Source organism: Octopus bimaculoides, chromosome 3 (genome assembly GCF_046866305.1).
Source record: "Octopus bimaculoides isolate indiv1 chromosome 3, ASM4686630v1, whole genome shotgun sequence".
In the NCBI taxonomy this organism is placed as follows: Eukaryota; Metazoa; Mollusca; class Cephalopoda; order Octopoda; family Octopodidae; genus Octopus; species Octopus bimaculoides.
The window spans coordinates 59,027,703-59,049,428 of NC_142930.1; the positions used below are offsets into that span (position 1 = coordinate 59,027,703).

At 30.3% G+C, this 21,726-nt stretch overlaps 1 protein-coding gene across 1 annotated transcript in view; it reads right to left on the reverse strand.

Annotated features, from left to right (window-relative positions):
- Positions 1-21,726, reverse strand: part of LOC106875217 (uncharacterized) — a 242,286-nt gene that overhangs the window by 108,412 nt on the left and 112,148 nt on the right. The gene's annotated exons all lie outside the window — the stretch shown is intronic.

Consider the following 21,726-nt stretch of genomic DNA (forward strand, 5'->3'; position numbering starts at 1 on the left):
TTTAATTTTACACTTTCAAATGAAAACAGGAAATCAACAATTGAACGTCTCTTGTGATGCACTACTAGATTTATATGACATAGTGTTTCATTTAGTTTTAAAAACAAGTATATTACACCAATCAGTATTAATAAATATCATAATAACAAAACAAAGAAAGAGAATAATAGCAAAATTACTTCAAAATTTGAGAAAAATTATGAAGCAGATGTTAATATGTAATTTAAGCAAACAATATATATATGAGACAAATAATATATAATTCAAGCAAACCTCAGAAAGTCATGCTTGTCATGCACAACAGCTTAACTTACGCAGCATTCAAATTAATTAACAAAATTAAAAGCAATATCGAATACAAACACAAGAGGTTAAAAAAATAAGGAAAACTATCTTGTATTTACAGAAAAATCAATTTATTTTAACTCAGAATTATTTATAAATTGTGTTTATATGAAACAAATTATTCATATATTTAAAAGCATAGAATAGCTAGACTATACAAATAAAAATAGAAGCTGAATTAATAAAAAATTAAACATGAATTATTTCTAATTAATCAATCTTCCAGACATCAGAGAAACACACTATGCACTATCAAAGATGGCAAACCTGAAAAACAATACAATATTTGTGTGGAAATTCAATTTATAGAAATGCATTTCTTGTACCTTATGTTACCATTTTATATTCATAATTATGTATAAAGAAATCTATAGAAAACAAAGATAAACAAGTTTATTTACTTTAATTAGATGTGACTTCTTTTCATAACTTAATGCAAAAAGTTGTTTATAAATATGCAATGTTAGAATTGCTTGAAAAAGATTTCTATAGTTAATAATGTATAACAGTCATATAATACTTATATTTTTCAGTATTTTATGGTCAAAAAGAACACAGGTATACTGTGAAATATTTAAAATTTCCTTGGGGCGCATTCACTAAATAGTTAATCATACTGCAGAAAAATCTACATATCTTAAGTGCGACTGTTTCAGTCTTTGAAACAAATTTCACGTTCCATCTTCACTACCTGTTTGTTTGAAAAATCAACTTAGCACATTGGTTATCTTGAAATATAGTACATATAAGTAATTAGATAGTTCCATTTGCAGTTATTATTAATATTTATCTTTCAATTCCATTTCTAACACTTGTATATGTACACTACCAATTAATTTAGTACTCATGTATTTGTTACATAAAGTGAAAAATAGTAAAAATTGAACTAAATTTTATTCTCTAAAATATACAAGAAATCAAATTAATTAAGAGAAAAAATAAAAAAAATTCAAGGGAAATAATTGACCTCCATTAGGAGTTATTTCCCTGTAATGTAATAATTTAATTAACCAATTAAATCTATTGACAATAATAAACATAACCTACATAAACGAATCTTTATCATACATCAACAAAATTCTAATTTGTTTAATGTCTAGTGCCATAATGCAGAGACAAAATGCAATAATATAAAAGCAAAAATAAAAAAAAGACACTTTGAGACAATGCTTTGAACTATCAAATCTTGGATCAAGAGTTCAAATCAAATTGAGCTGTTGTATAACATTGTCTCAATCTGCAATTGTAGATACTTTGGCTTTTCTGAAATGTTTCCTATGATACGTCAAAAATAATTAATTATCACTACATATATGAGAATTCATAAGAATTAAGCATCAACCCTTTCTACATTGTCTAATTGAAATTCCCATAAAAGAAAGTAGAAAGACTCTTGAAATTTTATCATATAAATAAATGAAAAAAGATTGTGTTCATCTCAAGATGCTGACCCATCAAAAACGTAAATTCATGTGATCTAATAATTATATCATAGATCTAATTTGCTCAAAATACAACAGTGAAATAATTGTATAAGCAACAGCTGCATACAATATCAAGATTCATAAAAAAAAGGGTAAAAAAAACCCACCTAGGATTATCAAGTATAAAACCTGAAACTTACACGGATATTCATTGCATATGCTAATAAGGAACATCAAATATTATAGACACTGATTGAATGATTATGAAAAAAGCAGAAAGTAATACATATTTAAACTGGTATTATAATTAGGATATCAATTGGAAGGTGTTCACTTGTTAGCCTGCTGCAACATACTCTCAAGGAAAAAAATAAAAATATAACATACAATGTTAATTTAACATTAGAAAAAAATTGGCTTATAAACGAAAAAGATGGGTTCAACAGTTAGAAGCAACTACAGCACAAAATATAAGAGAAAAAATGCAATATAATATGAGAAACTGGCAGAAAAATAAAAATAAAAAAAGACATGAATCGCAAGGCAACTCCATTCTTGGTTTCAATTATATCTAATTTGGTGAGAGATTTTATGTGGAAAATATAAATAGAAAGAAAAAGAAAAAATGTATATATATATATATATATATATATATATATATATAGAGAGAGAGAGAGAGAGAGAGAGAGAGATAGCTCCAACAACTAAGAGAACATTTTCGTTAATAGATTTTATGTCAGTTACACAGGATATCTCAATAGTAAGGTCTAGTCAAACAAGTATGAAAAAGGACCACATGTTAACATGCGCACACATATTAACACTCGTATACAAAGAGCATGTGTGTGTGTGTGTATATATACAGTATATATGCACATACATATATGAACACCTTCCTACTTTTCCTCATCTACTGATTGACTTCAATTATCTCATCATTCCATCACACATCTCTTATCTCCTGATCACATATAAGCACTAGCAAACTATGAATGGTTGCCACACATAACCAACCCTAATCACTTTATTTTTCCCTCTTCTTCACTGGCATTTTAAATGAGACACTGAACAGTCCATAGTCAGCACCCTGTCAATCATAATACTCTTCTCACTACCTGTGATTATCACTCACTCAATCATTCCCATCCCCTCTCTTTTTCTCTCAGTCCTGCTCTTCTACTTCAACAACCTCTCATCTCACTGGCTATCTCTTTTAATGACTCTCTTTGATGTCCCCTTCCACCCTTACCAATGTCCTTTTTCATTAACCACTAATATTAGTCCTTTTCTTTTTTTATATTCCAATAGTATATTCTCCCCCAATAGTGGCTTCTATGTTACTCTCTCCACTGCCAACCTCTCTTAACCAAATTGGTTTATCTGTTCCTCTCATCATTTTTAACCTCCTCTAATCATCTTGCCTAAATCATTGCACAGTTCCTTCTATTCTCCCTCACTTACAGGGACACCCTTTTGTAAAGCAACCTCACTATGCTGGTTCCACAAAAAAAAAAATAATAATAATAAAGAACCCAGTATATTCTCTTAAGTGGTTAATATTTGGAAGGGCATCCATATGTGTAAGTTTGATTCGCCATCACATGGTTTCAGGTTTAGTCCCACTACAGAGCACCTTGGACAAATATCTTCAACTATAGATCTGAATCAACTAAAGTCTTGTGAATGAACATACTGGTTGGAAACAGAAAGAAAATCCTCGTGTTTGTGTGTGTGTTACTGTCTCCTTGTCTTGATATCATGCACTAATAGTAAATAAACATCACTGGCATACAAGTGATGTCAGTTGTTTCCAATCTTCTGTGAAAGCATGTCCTTCCACAATGTGATTTGTGACCAAAGGACTAGGGGAAATATTTCATTGCCTCAAAACAGGTGAGGTTTTACAACATATACATGTGTTTGTGTGAATGTATGTGTGTGTTTAGGGTCTGAAGAAACACTGTAAAGCTAAGTGCTTTATGGATGTGAAACCATCCATATCTATTTTTATATATTCTACTGCTCTGTAACTTAGAGTGTGCCTCTTTTTGGGGATTTATGATTTACTGACAGTATACACACACACACACACACACATATATATATATATATATATATATAAATATATATATATATCTGTTGCAAATTAACAAAAGAGAAAAGTACTCAATAAAGATAGAGTGTGCAGCAGTTTATTTAGGCTGATCCAGCAACCTGTTTCTCTGGAGAATCTTCACTATGTAACTGCCTTCTCAGATAAATCAATACAATATGATGAGTTTCCACTAAAGAATACAACTTTAATTTTGCAACAGCTTTGAAACTACAGGATATACTCTGTGCATGCTTGCACTATACACTTGACTGTCACACCTTCCACTTCATAACATACACTCAACACTGTGACTCCAGTCCTATTAATATTGTTGTATAAATATTGCTTGCTTTTTGCAATAATCATTATTCAGTACCATTATTAGTTATTGTTATAATTATTATTATTACTGATTTATTTTGGTGTTATTATTTCAATCATTATCTTTTTTACCGTTATCACCTTATTAGCATAATAATAATCAATATTTTCATCATTATAAATTTTGTATTATTATTATTATCATTGGCTGTGTTTCTTCTGGCTCTTTATGCTCTGAGTGCCCCAATGAGGTCAATTTTGTGTTTCCTACTTCTAATATTGAAAAAATAAAGTACCAGCCAAGTACCAAATAACTAACCTAAATTTGTGTATCTGGTGCATGTGTTCCTCTCATCATTCTTAGGATTCTGAGGAACAGATACACCATAATTTCAGACCTTGAGCAAAATAATTAGTACCATTTTTATGGTTAACTTTTATTCTTATCCTTTTGGAGTAGTACCGGTGAAGTACTGGGATCAATGGTATTGACTATACACCGGCCCTTTGAAAACCAAAATCAGAAAAGAATTATTATTATTACTTTATCACTGTTTGCATCATCACACCAAGAAGACTTCCTACTCTTTTTCAGCAATTTAATCATGATGTTTTATTGGGTTCTGCTCTGTGTGTACAAAATAACCTGTTGGTATAGGCCAACTAGCTACTAAATATCTAAGTGTTTGTGTCTTTGCATGTGTGCACATTTGGTAACCTGCCTGTGCACCACCTTCTCATCTTTTCAACCTTTTCCATCTCTAGACAGTAAATGAGAGAAATGGTTGTTAAATATCTTACTTAAAGACTTTATATGTAATCGAAAAAACTCCCATCATGTAAAAATCAATAAGTAGTCTTCTGTTTCTAATTTTTGTTTTTAATACATATATGTGTACACACACACAGAAATATACACATAAAACATATTACCCAAATATATGCATGTATATATATATATATATATATATATATATATATATATATATATATTAAATATATACTTTTATAAAACAAATTTTACAAAATATATAGTATCTGTTAACAGTCTTAGCCAAAAACTCACAGTTGAGTTTTTGTATATATATATGTATACATGTCTCTTAAAGGATAGAGCTCAAAATCAATGCATTGAAGATACTTTATTGCAGCAACAATTATAATAACAGAAACAACCACAATAAGCCAAACCTGTGCACATTTCAATAGGGTATCCCGGAAAAATAAACCACATCATAAGATGTCTCGTAAAATATTGTAACAAATTACAACATATTACAAATTTCTGGATACTCCATCTCATCAGGGTCGCATTATTGCCATCACCAATACTATTATTAGCAAAACACACACATCATCCAAGAGGGTGAAAGAATAATCGACGGCACACCACCTACCATCGTTATTTTCTTACAGAATGTAAACAAACCAGTTGACTGGTTTGTTTACATTCTGTAAGAAAATAACGATGGTAGGTGGTGTGCCGTTGATTATTCTTTCACCCTCTTGGATGATGTGTGTGTTTTGCTAATAATAGTATTGTGGTTTGTTTACATTCTGTAAGAAAATAACGATGGTAGGTGGTGTGCCGTTGATTATTCTTTCACCCTCTTGGATGATGTGTGTGTTTTGCTAATAATAGTATTGGTGATGGCAATAATGCGACCCTGATGAGATGGAGTATCCAGAAATTTGTAATATGTTGTAATTTGTTACAATATTTTACGAGACATCTTATGATGTGGTTTATTTTTCCGGGATACCCTATTGAAATGTGCACAGGTTTGGCTTATTGTGGTTGTTTCTGTTATTATAATTGTTGCTGCAATAAAGTATCTTCAATGCATTGATTTTGAGCTCTATCCTTTAAGAGACATGTATACATATATATATATATATATATATATATATATATTCTAAATATATTTTCCTACCACCACTTGATTTTCTTCTTAACTTTTTCTACTAAGCATAAGTTATAATTACACTTTGCAGATATATTTTCAAGGGTGTAGTTTATGATTATATTACTAAACCTTATTTATTAGGGGATGGTTTTAACTCATTTTCCCCTGCTCCCTACTTTTTTTCTTCCTAACACACTTCCAATGCATTATTTTAATGAAATTTTGCAGAAACACATTTTCTTGACTGTAGATTACGATTACAATGATAAAGTTAACAAAATAAATGCTTTCCTGGTTAAATTTTTCTTATGAATTTTATGAATATAAATCATAATGTACACCCATGGAAATGTATTTTTGCAGAATTATATTTAAAAACCTGCATTTTAAAAAGAGTTATGAGAAAAAAAAGGAGTGATCTGAAACTAGCTCCAAATTTTTGTTTTTAAAATTTTATGAGCATAACTATAATTTAATCCTCTAAAATGTACCGCTGCACAATTCCATTAAGAAATATGTATTTTCCAGACAGTTGTGAGGAAATAAAATTGGGGAAGGGACACCAAACTGTAGCTAAGCCTTTATATAGTTTATGATTTTGTTTAAGGGCATTTTTCCTTAAATCATCTAGTTAGTGATTAAACAAAAGTTATATAGCACTTTTGTGTGTGAGTGCATGTTTGAGTTCTTGTATGCATGTGAACTCCCACTACATAAAAATCAACAAGCAGTGTTCTCTTTCTCATTTTTGTTTTTAATACAAATACTAGCAGTTCCATTGTGATCAAAATGCTTGCCACTCCACTCATTGTAATCGTAATTCCTTTACTTTTACCATTTAATATCTCTTACTGTCACTCACTCCCTCTCCATGTGTTGTTTCAGTCCGCCTTTATCAAATGTTAGTGGAAACAAAAACACTTGTTCATTATCTGTCTCCTGTATGCTTCAGTCTCAACTCTTACTGCTGTGTTAAGTCTCATTATCCAGTCTGAGCAACCAGCTACATATTGGGAAAGCCCCAAAGTAACAGACCACTGTTTTGGTCTGAATACACTATGCTTGTATCAAATACTACACATTCCATTTGTCACACACCAATGGTAATATATCACTTAATAAACACAATATTTAAATAAAGAGAGTGAGATTCTCTAGTTCAATAACAGAAACTTGTCCAGATGCCTCCATTAAGTGAAAATCTCAGCTCTAAAATTCAGTAGGTCAGTGAAGTTCTCAAATTTAAAACAATGTTTCCTCATATATTTCAATCCTTGGATCAATTTTCTGTCTTAGAGCTGAATTTGAGCTTCAGTTATCTCAGTAACTTGGAAGCTACTTAATTCCCTTTAGAAAAAGGACTCTCAGACATACCTTCATCTCAATTCAAATGTTTCGTTAAGTTCAACAAATTAGCATTATTTCCTCTTCTTAACATAATTATGCTCCCCTCTTAAACTTACCAACATGCAAAGACCCTACATTTAAAATCTCTTCTGATTTTTGAGAAACTCCAAAATTTTATTTATGACTGATTTGACAATAAAGAAGTTAAACTCAATCTGGACTATTAAAACAGACAGGAATAACCTTTTAAATATGATAGATTTATAAAATCGAAACATTATGTATCTCAAAGGCATCAAGAGTAATTCAATCCACAGAGACAATTAGTTTAAAAGAAAGAGAAGTTTGGAAACACTCTTGCATTGTATTTCATACATTTGAGACATTTATAGAAATGCTCTTGACAGCAGAAGTCTGAAGATGGACATATGCTGACGAGAATTCTCTTTCAGCAATGTCACAAAAGGAAAGCTTGAATACTCATTATTCTTCAAGAAGGCATATCGATATTTTAATGATTTAAACATCTTTGTGATACAAATTTTTGAAAGATCAACTTCGTTTTTGTAATGTGTTCAAGAAAATGGCAGAGAGAATTTTCTGAAGGTAGAGAATTAACTACCATATATTTTGGTGTATAAGACAACCTTTTAGAGCACAAAAATCACACCAAAATTGAGGGTTCTCTTACATAACAATAACAAAAAGTGAACTTTCCATTTTGTGGAGTATTTGCACAGAAAACCAGGCCTAACCTTAATTTAATACCGACGACAGCTTCTGTGCAGTAACTACTGATGTAAGTACTTGTATTTAAAACAATTCACATTAATATACAACACTAATAATGTAACAGAACTGCCATTACCTAAAAATCTACAATCCACAGAAAACCTATTTCTCACTAAGATTACGAATTTTAATAAAAAGTATTACAAAACACGTTTCACTAAGATTTTCAATCTTAATAAAAATAATACAAAAAAAATTAAACATTCTACATGCACATTGTTATTTAGGTATGTTTCAAACATTTAATCCTTCATAATTGCTACAATCATCATCAGCTGACCCCAAAAGTTCGTCAAGCAAATCGTCATTTACAGTTTCATAAGTGTCCCATTTAGAATCTGGTGAGTTGACTTCGGTTTCATCTTCACTCCTATATAGCATTAGAGATAACACATTTTTTGAATGATTTCACTATACTTTCTTTCTTCACGCTTCCCCATGCCTTTATAACAAACTCACACAAAACATCCAATGAAGCAGCACACACAGCTCTGCCTTTTGTAAAATATTTCTCTCCACGCAGCATCCAATTGCTCCATTCCTCTCTCACATTGTCTTTAAATGGTTTGTTTAGACTGACGTCTAGTGGCTGCAGTAAGGAATCAGACCACCAGGTATAACTGCAATATCAGTATTATTTCATGATAATCTGGCTTTAGTGTTCTCTGTTATGTGGCTACAAAACATATCCCAAACCAATAGATTTCTTTCCTTTTGTTATCCAACCTGGATGTCTACTCCAAATATTTTCTATCCACAATTTTACACCATTTTCATTCATTCATCCTTTTTCATAAAAATGAACAAATACTCCAGAAGGAAAATTTATTTTAGGCTTAGTTTTCCACTTAAAAATTATCATGGGTTTCAGTTTCATTCCCTTAGCTATGTATGATAACACGGCTGTAAACCTTGTCTTTTCTTGACCCATGGCTCTAACATGCATGGTTTTTGTGTCTTTCATGCCAACCATTCTGTCACTCATCATGTCAAAGTTTAATGGGGTCTCATCGATGTTTCCAACACATGACATAGGAAACTGATGTCTTTACCCATCCCAATAATAAAGCAATGAAAATTGGTAAATTTATAGTCAAGGTCTCTTGGTAGCTTTTGAGCAATTTTCATAATTTTGTTGTATCACAAGATTCTTTCTATTCATGAAACGACTGCACCAGCCTACTGTTGCTTTAAAGTTCTGGCTTTCGTCTTGATTGGCTTTTGCCCATTTTAATGCATATGATCTTATTTTATTTTGTGTTACTATGTATCCATCCGGTCTCAGTTCAGGTACGCACTTGCAAACATGATCTTCCAACTCTGCCCAACGAGTGCTTCCTCTTCTCATTGCACATTTCAGTTTTCGCATGATCCTTTATTATCTTTATTCTTTCTCCAATCTCTTACCATCTCAGTCATATCAAATGTTCTCACTGAAGCACAGTTGTTAGATACCTTGGCAAGTTCAATAACTTTCAATTTAAAACTTGCTTTGTATTTTCTTCATTTTTTTTGGTGGCTCCATGGGTAAGTTGAGCATAAAAAATATTTAAAGAATTGTATCTGGTTGTATCTGGTCAAGAACAAAGTGAATCAGAGAGAAAAAGAAGTGAAAACTACCACTGTAGTTGAAGCGCCTTAACTCTTTAGCATTCAGATTATTCTGTCAAACGTAATGCTTATTAATTCACATTGTTTTGAATTGTTCGTGAATTATCCCATAGCTTTGAGATTTCGATCAGGTGGTTGTTTATTTTTAAAATAGCATTGTAGGGTAGGTGTGAGAGGTCGAGACTGTCTGATCTGATGACAAAACAGGTAGAATATTTTTGCAAGAAATGGCCAGTTTAAATGCCAAGGGTTAAACAGAAGAAAGCTGCTTGTTGATACAATGAGCTCATCAGTCATTTCAAATAGTTCAGCTGCATGAACACGCCTTTGTTTACGACATTACAATCAACAGTATTAAAGAAAGAATCTGTTTCATCATCTTATACAAATTTATGTTAATACTTATATACTGTTTCATGTCTTAACTTTCAAGAATATGGTAAGTAAAATAACATTTCTAATAACATCGTCTTTAATTAATACTTGGTATTTTATATGATATGGTAACTTTTACACTGTTGCTTAGGCTATCCTTAAACTTATGCGAGTTTCGTATTTAAAAGGTTGTCTTATACCTCAGATATTAGCTAAAGTCATGAACATTTATTCGGATTCTTGGGTCGTCTTATCTGTAGGTCGTCTTATAGACTGAAATATACGGTAAGCATGAAATTCAAAACGCTAATGAAGAAACATCTAATTCTGGTTTCTATAAACATCTGACAAAATTAGAAGTTAAAGAACAACAATTTCAAAGTGACCATCTTCTGATTGCAGAATATTTGAAAGCAATAGCGGTACTATCCATTTGTTAATGAATCTTCTTACTTCTTTTGAGGCCAACAAAGAATTAAAGTGTTTTGAAACATTATTTAAAAGAACAGAAAACTTACTCTCCATTACATCTACAAGTTTAGAGAGACAGCTTTTACTGCAGACAGATTATATCTTACAAAACTGAGATTAAGCCATGCAGAGAGTTCATTGCATAGTCTTTGTTTGACAAAAATCTATTTTTTAAAGTAAAAAATAATTTTACATGTACTTTTTATTTAAGATTTTTATTTAGCTTTCTGAGGAAAAAAAAAAAAAAAAAAGATTCTTTTCATTTAAAAAGTTATTTGTTTATGTTTTATGTTTTAAAAAAGGTATAACTGTCATTTAAGAAATTTCTCTGTTGAATTTAAAAAAAGAAACTATGTATTTGCATTTAGTATTTTCAATGAAAATATTCTAAGCCTATTAATTATTATAGTTAATAAACTTGTAAGTTCGTAAGCATAGATTGAAATAAAGTACTTTTCAAACATTTTTGAACAACAAATTAATGATTTAACTTTTTAAGTCTTATATTGCAAGTAACCACAATTATCACTGAGTCCTGAACCACATGGAACTGAAATTCAAACAGTGTTGTTGAAAAGTGGAACAAAGTACACTTCTGTGGGAGAAACAAAATTATTTATAAATAACATTCTGTCAAAAGACTTACTGTTTGCTCCATATACATTTATTTCTTTATGCATTTTATCAACTAAATTTATGGATTTTTCTCCCTTCAAGCAATAAGTTAGAACTCAGTGACATTATTTATTAATGTTGTATGTCTTATCTATTGATGCATCAATTAGAGAAAGAAGGCTTGGATCTACAGAGAATGATTAGAGTGACATTTCAGTGACATCTGTACACACTGTCTACCAAAATATTACTTGAGTTTATAGACTATGAGCAAGTATGGAGTTATCACACAGTCAATATTGCATCTAAGCTTTATTATGGCAAGGATAAAAGACAATTTACTGATATATTTTAAATGCAAGGTTTCAGTATAGTAAGGTGGTTTACGAGAAGAAGGTAATTATTCTAATATGAGAAAATAACAGTTATTTCTTGGCTCAAACGAAAACTTTAAATGGAAGAAATGAGCATATATCTGAGAATAGCATTTTCTGAAAGCAGTTATGCAGTTTCCAAGTTACAGAGATTAACTGGACTTCTAATTCAGCTTTGAGACAGAAAACTGATACCCAGGGACTGATAACTTGTAAATATATGTGTAAACACCTATGTGCAATCAACTTACCTGAATTCAACCTACCTAGAATGTGACAAAACAAGTAAACTCAATAACAACTACTTAAATTCCCAATCACAATGTATACCGATAATTATAATATCATCATCATCGTCGGCTTTAGGAAATGCCATCCAACAGCATTAGTAGATTTATATAAAGAGCTACAAGACTTTTAAGAGTTAAAATATACGTAGAATATATTGATACCAGTATCAATATATTCTCTCTCTCTCTCTATCTCTCTCTCTATCTCTCTCTCTCTCTCTCACTCTATGTATCTTTATCGTGATTTTCTGATGGTTTTGGAGCCTTGGCTCTGATTTTAGCAAGTGGTATTATATACCCTACTGAAATTATATCATCATCATCGTTGTTTAACGTCCGCTTTCCATGCTGGATGTTAAACAATGATGATGATGATATAGTTTCAGTATATATATATATATATATATATATATATATATATATATATATATTGATAAACACATACACAAATGCATATAGATGTATATATATACATATATACATTTGGCAGTGCAAACAGGAAAAATAGAACTCAAAACGATTATATATATATATATATATATATATATATATATATATATATATATATATATACATAGATAGATAGATAGATAGATATGTTATTAATATTTAGCAGAGGCAAACAAACACACACATATATAGTCAAGAAGCTGCATCAATGACCGAACAGTCAAGAGTTAAACCCTCAAGTCTATGATATAACTTTTTGACTATAAGTGTAGTAGATATCCTGCTTTGTTTTGAGTTCTATTTCGCTCAGTTTATAACTAATCTTAAGAATGTGTGTGCAGTGATAAATAAATTTCAATACACATGCACACACATTTTATAATTTGTTTATAGAAGCAAAATATTAAAATAAAATCAATATTTAACTGTAAAATAGTAATTTTAATTCACATAGATAAATGTCATTAATATCAATAATTTCCCCCTCTCAGTGGTTAGCTGTGTTCATGTGCAACACATATAAAATAGATTAGATAATAATACATTAATAACAAAAGAATGAGGTAATACTTTCAAATGAGGAAAAATTAAATGTAATTTATACATCAATTAGAACAATTATATTTGAAACAGAAAAATTTAAAACTTTTAGATATGATCATAGTCATAAATCTATCAATCACCACCTAGAATAGAAAAAAAAGTTTTATTGGATTTCGAAAAACAAAAATAATGAAGATAGTTTCCCTTTTTTCTTCAGAATTTGCTTATGGAAACAGTGAATCCTTCAAAACAGAATCAAGGAGTAATTAACTGAGAAACTTCAGATAAGGTAATAGAACATTATCATTACCATCATTCCAATATGAAAAAGGTACACCCACTAAAATACGTTCTCATTAATATTTCCTATCTTTTTAATATGATAGACATAATTAATTGATAAATAGTATGCATATCCAATCGTCTAGAGTAACTCAGTAAGAAAAATCAGTGTTTTGGAATGTCATGCAAACAAAAATTAACGTAATATTCACATTGTAATGTATATTTAAAATTTTTTACATTGACCAAATATGCTGCAGTATATAGAAAAATTTATAAAAAGAAAATCTTCTGAAGGACTCAATATCCAATTCTCAATCATCTAAAAGAAATACACTTTATTAGAATCTGAAATTAAGCAATGAAGTTAGCATAGTTAAATTTTAAATGCAGAACCAATAATGATTCACAGTAAAAGTAAGTAGAAACACGAAAATATAGATAACATATAACAGAAAATTCATAAATTTCTATTGAAATTCAGAGTTATATTTAAAAAAATTCTTTTTGTTGAATTCTAAATCTTAATCTTGGTTACAAATAATAAAAATGAAAACATATTTCTTATAGTTAGACAATGCACATGAGTAATCAATGTTACTACCGGGTATCATGTTTTCTTAAATAACTGATATACCTAAGGGTGGGGGTGGGGGTATTCTTTTACATCATTTTACTCAAATTCATCTTTTCCATCGTAATTTGAATAAAATTTGAAGATGAATTTTTGTAATTTTAGAGTATTGTAATTCAAGATAATATAAAATAAATATAATGTATAGAATGCATAATTTTAGCTAATATGTTTAATACTAAATATTAAACATAAAATCTACAAATCATTATCAATGCAAATACTATTGTTCCTGAGATCTACTACATTCAGGAGCTTTCTATTTATATTTTTTTTTTGTTCCATAATATGATTATTAGTCACATTTTCAGAATCACCTGAAAAAATACTTTTTGTACATGGACTGACTTATTTTTCTTATTTTGATGATCCAAGAAAATTCAATTTCTATTCAATAAATCTGTTAACAAATCATATTCCATAAAAAAAAAATGAATTTTTTCCAGGTCATAGTGAAGTATTAGTTAAGAAATCATACATATTTGATGCAAGTGTATTATAAGCCATTCACTTAATTCTTGCTATAACTATGAACTATGTTTAGGTACAAAATAGCTTCTGTAATCAGGATAAGTACTGCATAATCAATAAATATTTCATTTGCTTGCTGTGGTATTCCAACAAGCCATTGGATTCTAAGAATAATGGCCTAAATTACATACAAACAGTTTCAAAATGTATGATGTATTTAGTATATTTATGTAAGAAACTAATGTTTGTGATAAAGGAGCTATGTCTATTTAGAAGGTATACACAAAACTATATAGCAAGACAGCTCAAAGTTTAATTTTTAGAAAATATTTAAGATGAATATTAATCATGACTAATATGATATAACTATTAAATATAATACATTGAATTAATTATTTCAACTCTCTAATAATCATAACAGTTAATGAATGAAACATATTTTAAAAGGGAATATTATTAATGGATAAAATATTTAAATATCTGATATTTTAGGGATAAAATAAAATTGTGAAAACGGAGTTCAAAAGATGTTTTAGCTAAAATATTGCTTAACATGTCTTCTTTTCTAAATGTATGCTTTCAATAATTTAGTCAATATGCTTTGTCTTGCCTAAAGTTGTATTTGTTTGGCAAGTGACAAGATTTGAAAGAAAGTGCTAAAACTGTAATAAGATGTAATGTGACTATATATATATATATATATATATATATATATATATATATATAAGCATGCATAACTAATAGTAATATGAAGTAAAGGAAATAATTCAAATAGATTAACATGAATTTTGCTAGGTAAGTTAAGAGGTGACATTTGAATTTACTCTATTTCCATTTAACTGAAACTTCTTTCTTGAGTAGCAACTGTTAGCAATTCCCAATAAAATAAAATAATAAAAAAAAATTATTAATAGTCATCGCTAAGCTAACATGGCAGTCCAGAAAAATAGGACAAATGCTGCCATTGATTAACTCCAAGAGGCCATCGCCTCTAGCTAGCTATGTGACACACAAACCTGTGTCCATTACAACCTCTGAACAGGGGCATTCATCAGCTTGCCCATGCTGGTTCAAACATCCACAGACCAGTTTTGGGGTATTTTTCTCTTATCAATGTGAAGTAGTTGAATGCAGCAGGTGTTGCTGTTGACTGTCTGTTTGAAGGTTTATATATATTCAGTGGAACACATCTACTCGTTTTCAAAAATAAAAATATTATTTCTAAATCTCTCTAAAGGAGACAACGGCAGCAGTATTGGGTATTAACAGTTATCGCCAAACTAACATGGCAGTCCAGAAAAATAGGATGAATGCTGCTGTTGATTAAAAAAATTCAAATGAAGATAATTGCAGGAAATTGAAATTTAATTTCTCACAATAAACTTATAATTTTAGGGGAATGTAAGTTTGGCCTATGTTTGCAAGCAGTGGACTACAATGGATTTTATTCAATTAGTCAAACTTCATCAGTGATAGATGATGGACTTTCCCATCAAAGACGACATATGAGTGTTCAGCTTTTGCCAAATGATCAGCACAAATGATTTGTTTATAGTGATCAAATGTATGCGCTATACATTAGCTCACTCCCTCCATCAAATCAACGTTTTCTGAACAAATGCATGGTGTATCATGTGTCAGGTGTTGAAATGATTGCAGGGCAATGTGAAATTATGTGATTTGCTCAAGAACGCAACATATCACCTGATCTAGGAATTGAAACCATGATCTCTTGACTTTAAATGCAACACCCTAACCACCAGGCCATACTAAAGACTGCTTGATCAGTTCACAAAAATTTTTAATTTAAAAAGAGGCAAAAATATTGCTTGGTCTGTTAAATTGCATAATCAAATGGTTAAAGATATGAATTTGGATAATTAAATCAGGACAGAAAGTACTGAAAACCATATGAAAAGAAAAATATACAAAAATGCTAGCAAACAAAGGATGGAAATCAACTTTGAGCGATATTTGATTTCTCAAAATTATCTCCTCACTTCTCAGAAATGCTGTTAGGTTATGCTTGTTTTCTCTAAATTTGATTGAAATTTCAAATGAAAACTTTATTGCATATGGCATTCACTGCTTCAGTCAACTAATTCAAATTCATGCCATTAAACCATTTCAGATATTTCCTTCACTTAACATTATTTTTAAATAAACAAGTTGAACAGGATAACAATTATTATTAACTCTTCTCTCTATACGAAATTCAAGCAGACTAGAGTAGACTATATAATGCTGATGAACTCTAATAGATTGAAAATTTGTCAATAGCTGCTCCTTGATTGCAAACAAAGATTCTATTTTCTTTCCTCTGAGCATGTAAATGAACTATGATAAATTAATTCTTATTTTCTTGATCTTGTCTCTCCTGTCCTTGATGAGAGTTACTAACTTTGTGTTTCTGAGCATTTGTGAATATCAAGTTGACTGAAACTCTAAGTGTTGCCTATCAACATGTTCAACTACTTAATCTCTCAGTATAAGTGTAGCATCAACAATAATTACTCAGCTAACACCCTTAAAAGTGCTTCAAAATAATATATATATATATATATATATATATATATATATATATATATATATATATGTATGTATGTATGTATGTATGTATGTATGTATATCCCTCTCTCTCTTTCGGAGAGGCACAAGCACATACACACATACACAGACATATACACACGCGGCAGTAACTTCTGCCTAACAAATTCAATCACAAAGCTTCGGTCGGCCCAGGGCTATAGCAGAAGACTTTTGCCCAAGGTGCCACACAGTGCGACAGAACCTGAAGCCATGTAGCTGGGAAGCAAGCTTCCTAACCACATAGCCATGTCCGCGCCTTCTACTTGCGAAGACCTGTTGGGGCAAATGAAATTGAAATCGTAATTGAACCATACTTGATGACTGGCACCTGTGCCAGTGGAGCACTAACAGCACTGTCTGAGCATGTTCATTGCCAGAGCAGCTGTCTGGCTTCCGTGCTAGTGGCCTGTAAATAGCACGATTTGAGCAGAATTGTTACCAGCGACGCCTTCTAGCACTTGTGCTGGTGGCACATTAGAAAATCATTCGAGCGAGATCGTTGCCAGTGCTGCTGGACTGGCTCCCATGCAGGTGGCACGTAAAAAATACCTTTTTGAGCGTGGTCATTGCCAGTACCGTGTGACTGACCCTCGTGCCGGTGACACGTAAAAACACCCACTACACTCTCGGAGTGGTTGGCGTTAGGAAGGGCATCCAGCTGTAGAAACTCTGCCAGATCAGATTGGAGCCTGGTGCAGACTGCTGGCTTGCCAGTCCTCAGTCAAATCGTTCAACCCATGCTAGCATGGAAAGCGGACGTTAAACGACAATGATGATGATGATGATGATATATATATATATATATGTATATACATATATATATATCATCATCATCATTATTTAATGCCTGTCTTCCATGTTGACATGGGTTGCACAGTTTGTGCAGGAGTTGACAAGCCAGAGGAGTGCTTCAAGCTCCTATGTTTGTTTTGATATGGTTTTTTACAGCTTGATACTCTTCCTAATACCAACTACTTTGCAGAGTAGATAGGTTGCTTTTTATGTGGCACCAACACCAGCAAGGCCTGTTACAGCATGGTTTCCACAGGTGGATACCCTTCCTAATGCCAATCAGTTTATATACATACATACATACATACATACATATATATATATATATATATATATATATATAAATAAAGGTAAGATTCTTTTGCCACTATAACATGGCTGTTCAATAAAGAACTATGTTACTAAATTTTAACCCCAGGAAAAAAGCTTTTCCAGCTGATCAGTGACACACAACCTGTATCCGATATATTGTGAGTAAGGGAGTGGTTCACTCCCCTTCAGCTTGGCAAGATTGGAGGGGAGTGATTTCTTCCCTTACTCACAATATATCGGACACACGTTGTTGTTGACCAGCTGAAAAAGATGTTTTCCTGGGGTAAAAATGTAGTAATATAGTTCTTTATAGAACAACCATGTCATAGTGGCAAAAAAACATTACTGTCTAGTATTGTAACTACATATATCTTGTTTAGAGATTTTAGAACTAGCTATCTTGCTCATTATATATATATATTCAGTTAAAAAGGATTTATTAGGAACCAACACTGACATATAAAATACCCACAAGTGATTAGAAGAATCACACAGAGCAGACAGTATAAAGTCCAATGTCATGAGTACAAATTATGCAGAACTGGATGCTACTCTTGGGTAATTTTCAGTTCCAGTTATTTACGGATGAGCCGATTGGTGGGTGAATTCATAGTATAGCAGAAATATTATAAAAACAGATGGAGTTTGAATTTGCAACTATTGTTTCATAAGAAATCTTTATTTAATATAGTCATAATAGATTGCATCATACATTATGCATGTCTCCAAAACTCATCAAGCTCATTTAAATATAGTGAACTAGTATTCCAGTATTGGAATTCCAATAGTTATATTTCACTATATTTAAGTTACCCTGATGAGTTTTGGAAATCTATGTAATCTATGATGCAATCTATTATGATCAAATTAAATAACGATTTTTAATGAAACAATTGCTGCAAATTTAAGCTCTATTTGTCTCTTTTTATTACACACACACACACACACACACACGTGTGTATGTAAGACAGAGAAAGAGATGGGGGGAGAGAAAATATTAGTACAAAAATTGCGCAATTCAAAAATTTTCTGGTGCTACATAACAAATCTGAAATTAGAGATGTTTTACATAATTTCTCAATTAGTGATTAACAATTGTTAAAAAAATTCAAAATAATGACTTTCTTTTTATAGATGCTTACCATAAAAATAGTTTCACTAATTATTATTTGGTTTCCAAACGATATACAATAAGATTTCTTCAAAGTTCTAATTTTTAAAAATTTATATGTATTTCATTGTGAACTGTGAAGCCAGCAACTTTTTCTTTTTTTTTTTGTAATGTATGTTCAGTGTGCACAACATATTAATTGCTCTCAGGAGGTAAATCAACATGGCAAAATCGTTTCTGAAAGTATTTGAGCTCAGCAGTTTAAGCTAACAAATAACTGATCAATTATAGTGAGCACCAGTACTCTGAGTTAAAAGAAGTTAAATGCCAGTGAAATAGGCAATCTTTTATGCTATTATGTAAACCAGCTCCACCTCCCTTCCTTCTACAAGTGCTATCATATATATGTAATTAAATTATAAGTTGAATAGTTTGCTGACAGAACTTTAAATTAGACTTTAGGAGATTTCATGGATAATTTATATAAGAGAAATTATGTAAAATATAAATATTTGGTTCTATGAAAAATATGCTTTTATTATCATCAGAGAAAATTCAAAACATAAATGTGAAAGGATCCTATACTGAAATGTGCTTTTAATTCTAAAGAATACTTGAAGAATTTTAGATAAACAATGTTTATCTCAAAAATCATCTGTAATAAATAGCAAAAAGGAGTTAGGAAAGGTAAGATTAGTGTATAAGATGTTTTAAAATGAATAATAACCATTGAGAAAAGTTATGGAGAATTATAACCCATGCAATTAAAAATATTCATTCAAATAAAAAGTATTCAGTATACTTGAAGCACATCAAAATTATAATATAGAACAAGGCATCAGAATTGACATTTTCAATGCAATAAGAACTATTTTTCTTTGTTTTTAGATGATTAAATTTAAATCCAGGTTTAAATATTTACTGATGATGCTATAAAAGTACTGAAGTAAAATAAATTTATAATGTTTGCATAAGATTAACTTTCAAATGAAATTATTGAAAATTAGAATCTCTAGATTAAACACATTTAAAATTTCCCTTACTATTTTTTCATTCAGTACTATTTACAATCATTTAATTCAGTTGGCTAATATTAACTTAATAATCTATGAATACAAATGACAATATTCTAGGATTTGAGGTGTTCAAGTTTTATAATAATGTATGATACAGTAATTTATCTGATGAAATGAAAAATACAACACTACACATTACTTCTTCAAAACATACATTGTAAGTCACAGCAAGTGGTTAGTATCAAAGTAACAGTTTTCTCTGATATTTTCAAGTAAACCTATTGAAAATAATTTCTCAATACTTTAAGTCTTGTTGAAGCAGACATTTTTCAACAAAGAAATCAATGTTTTCAACAAACGAAGCTAAAAAACAGCTGAAGTAACATGATTAATCACATAACATTTAGCCATTCATGTAACTGAACAAAAACTGATATAAGAGACCCAGTATTAATGAACATGAATGTTATATAGAATAAAATTCTAAAACTTCAGATAACCTCAAATAAGTTTCAGTAGGCAATGGCAGAAACTAGTATTTTCCAACATTTTACTCATGAAGAACATACAAAATATATTCCATGCCTTAGGAAACTCTCTACATTAAATATATTATGTATCTTTATTAATATTTTTCATAAACTTAAATTTTAGAAGTGATTAAACAAATTGTAAAACTATCTTTGGAAAGTCTGGAAAATGCTAGACCTATCAGATGTCAAAAAAAAAAAAAAAAAACGATAAGGGATTTCTTCTCAAGACCTTAATTATACCAAATCCTCGAATCATTTTCTATTAAAAGGTAAATTTTCCATAGGGTTGCCTTAATATATAAGGATTCCCCATACTAAGAAATATACTGTATAAGTTTAATAGATTTGCTAATAAAGAATCAAGCACAGAAATGACTTAAAATGCATTAGCATAAAATTAGCCATTTATTAGTTTTGGCACTGAGCCCTAAGGTCCTAAAGAACCCCAAATGGAAAACAAACTCAAGCCAAGGCTAATATTGATAATCTATGAACATTCGTGTATAGAGTATAGGGTATAGAGTATTTGAAAATACATATCTAGATTGTGGTAGTTTGCTTGAATATTGAGAAAATATATATACCAATGTGAAGTTTAAATGAGATTATAAACTGCATGAAACTCATATGAGTAATGTTGAAGAGTTTTGATATACTTTATCATAATAAATTATGTCATTTTACTACCATATACTTTCACTATTTATCATTTTGCTGCAACATATTTCAGTATTATTTTATTATTTTGGTGCTACATATTTCAAGATCAGTTCATAATTTTAATACGCTTTGAAAATAAGTTTATTATTTATTGCATATATTTCTGTTTTGTACATTATATCTGAATTTCAGCTTCGAAGCAGAAAAAGAAAATTCATGCTTGTTTTTATGAAAGAAAATCTGATACACTAATCAATTCCCTTTGGGATTTAATGAAAGTAAAACTAAAATTGTATAAGTTCTTTGATGAATTAATATTAGTGAAATACCTAAAATAAAATTGCATTGTTACAAGACATAATTATA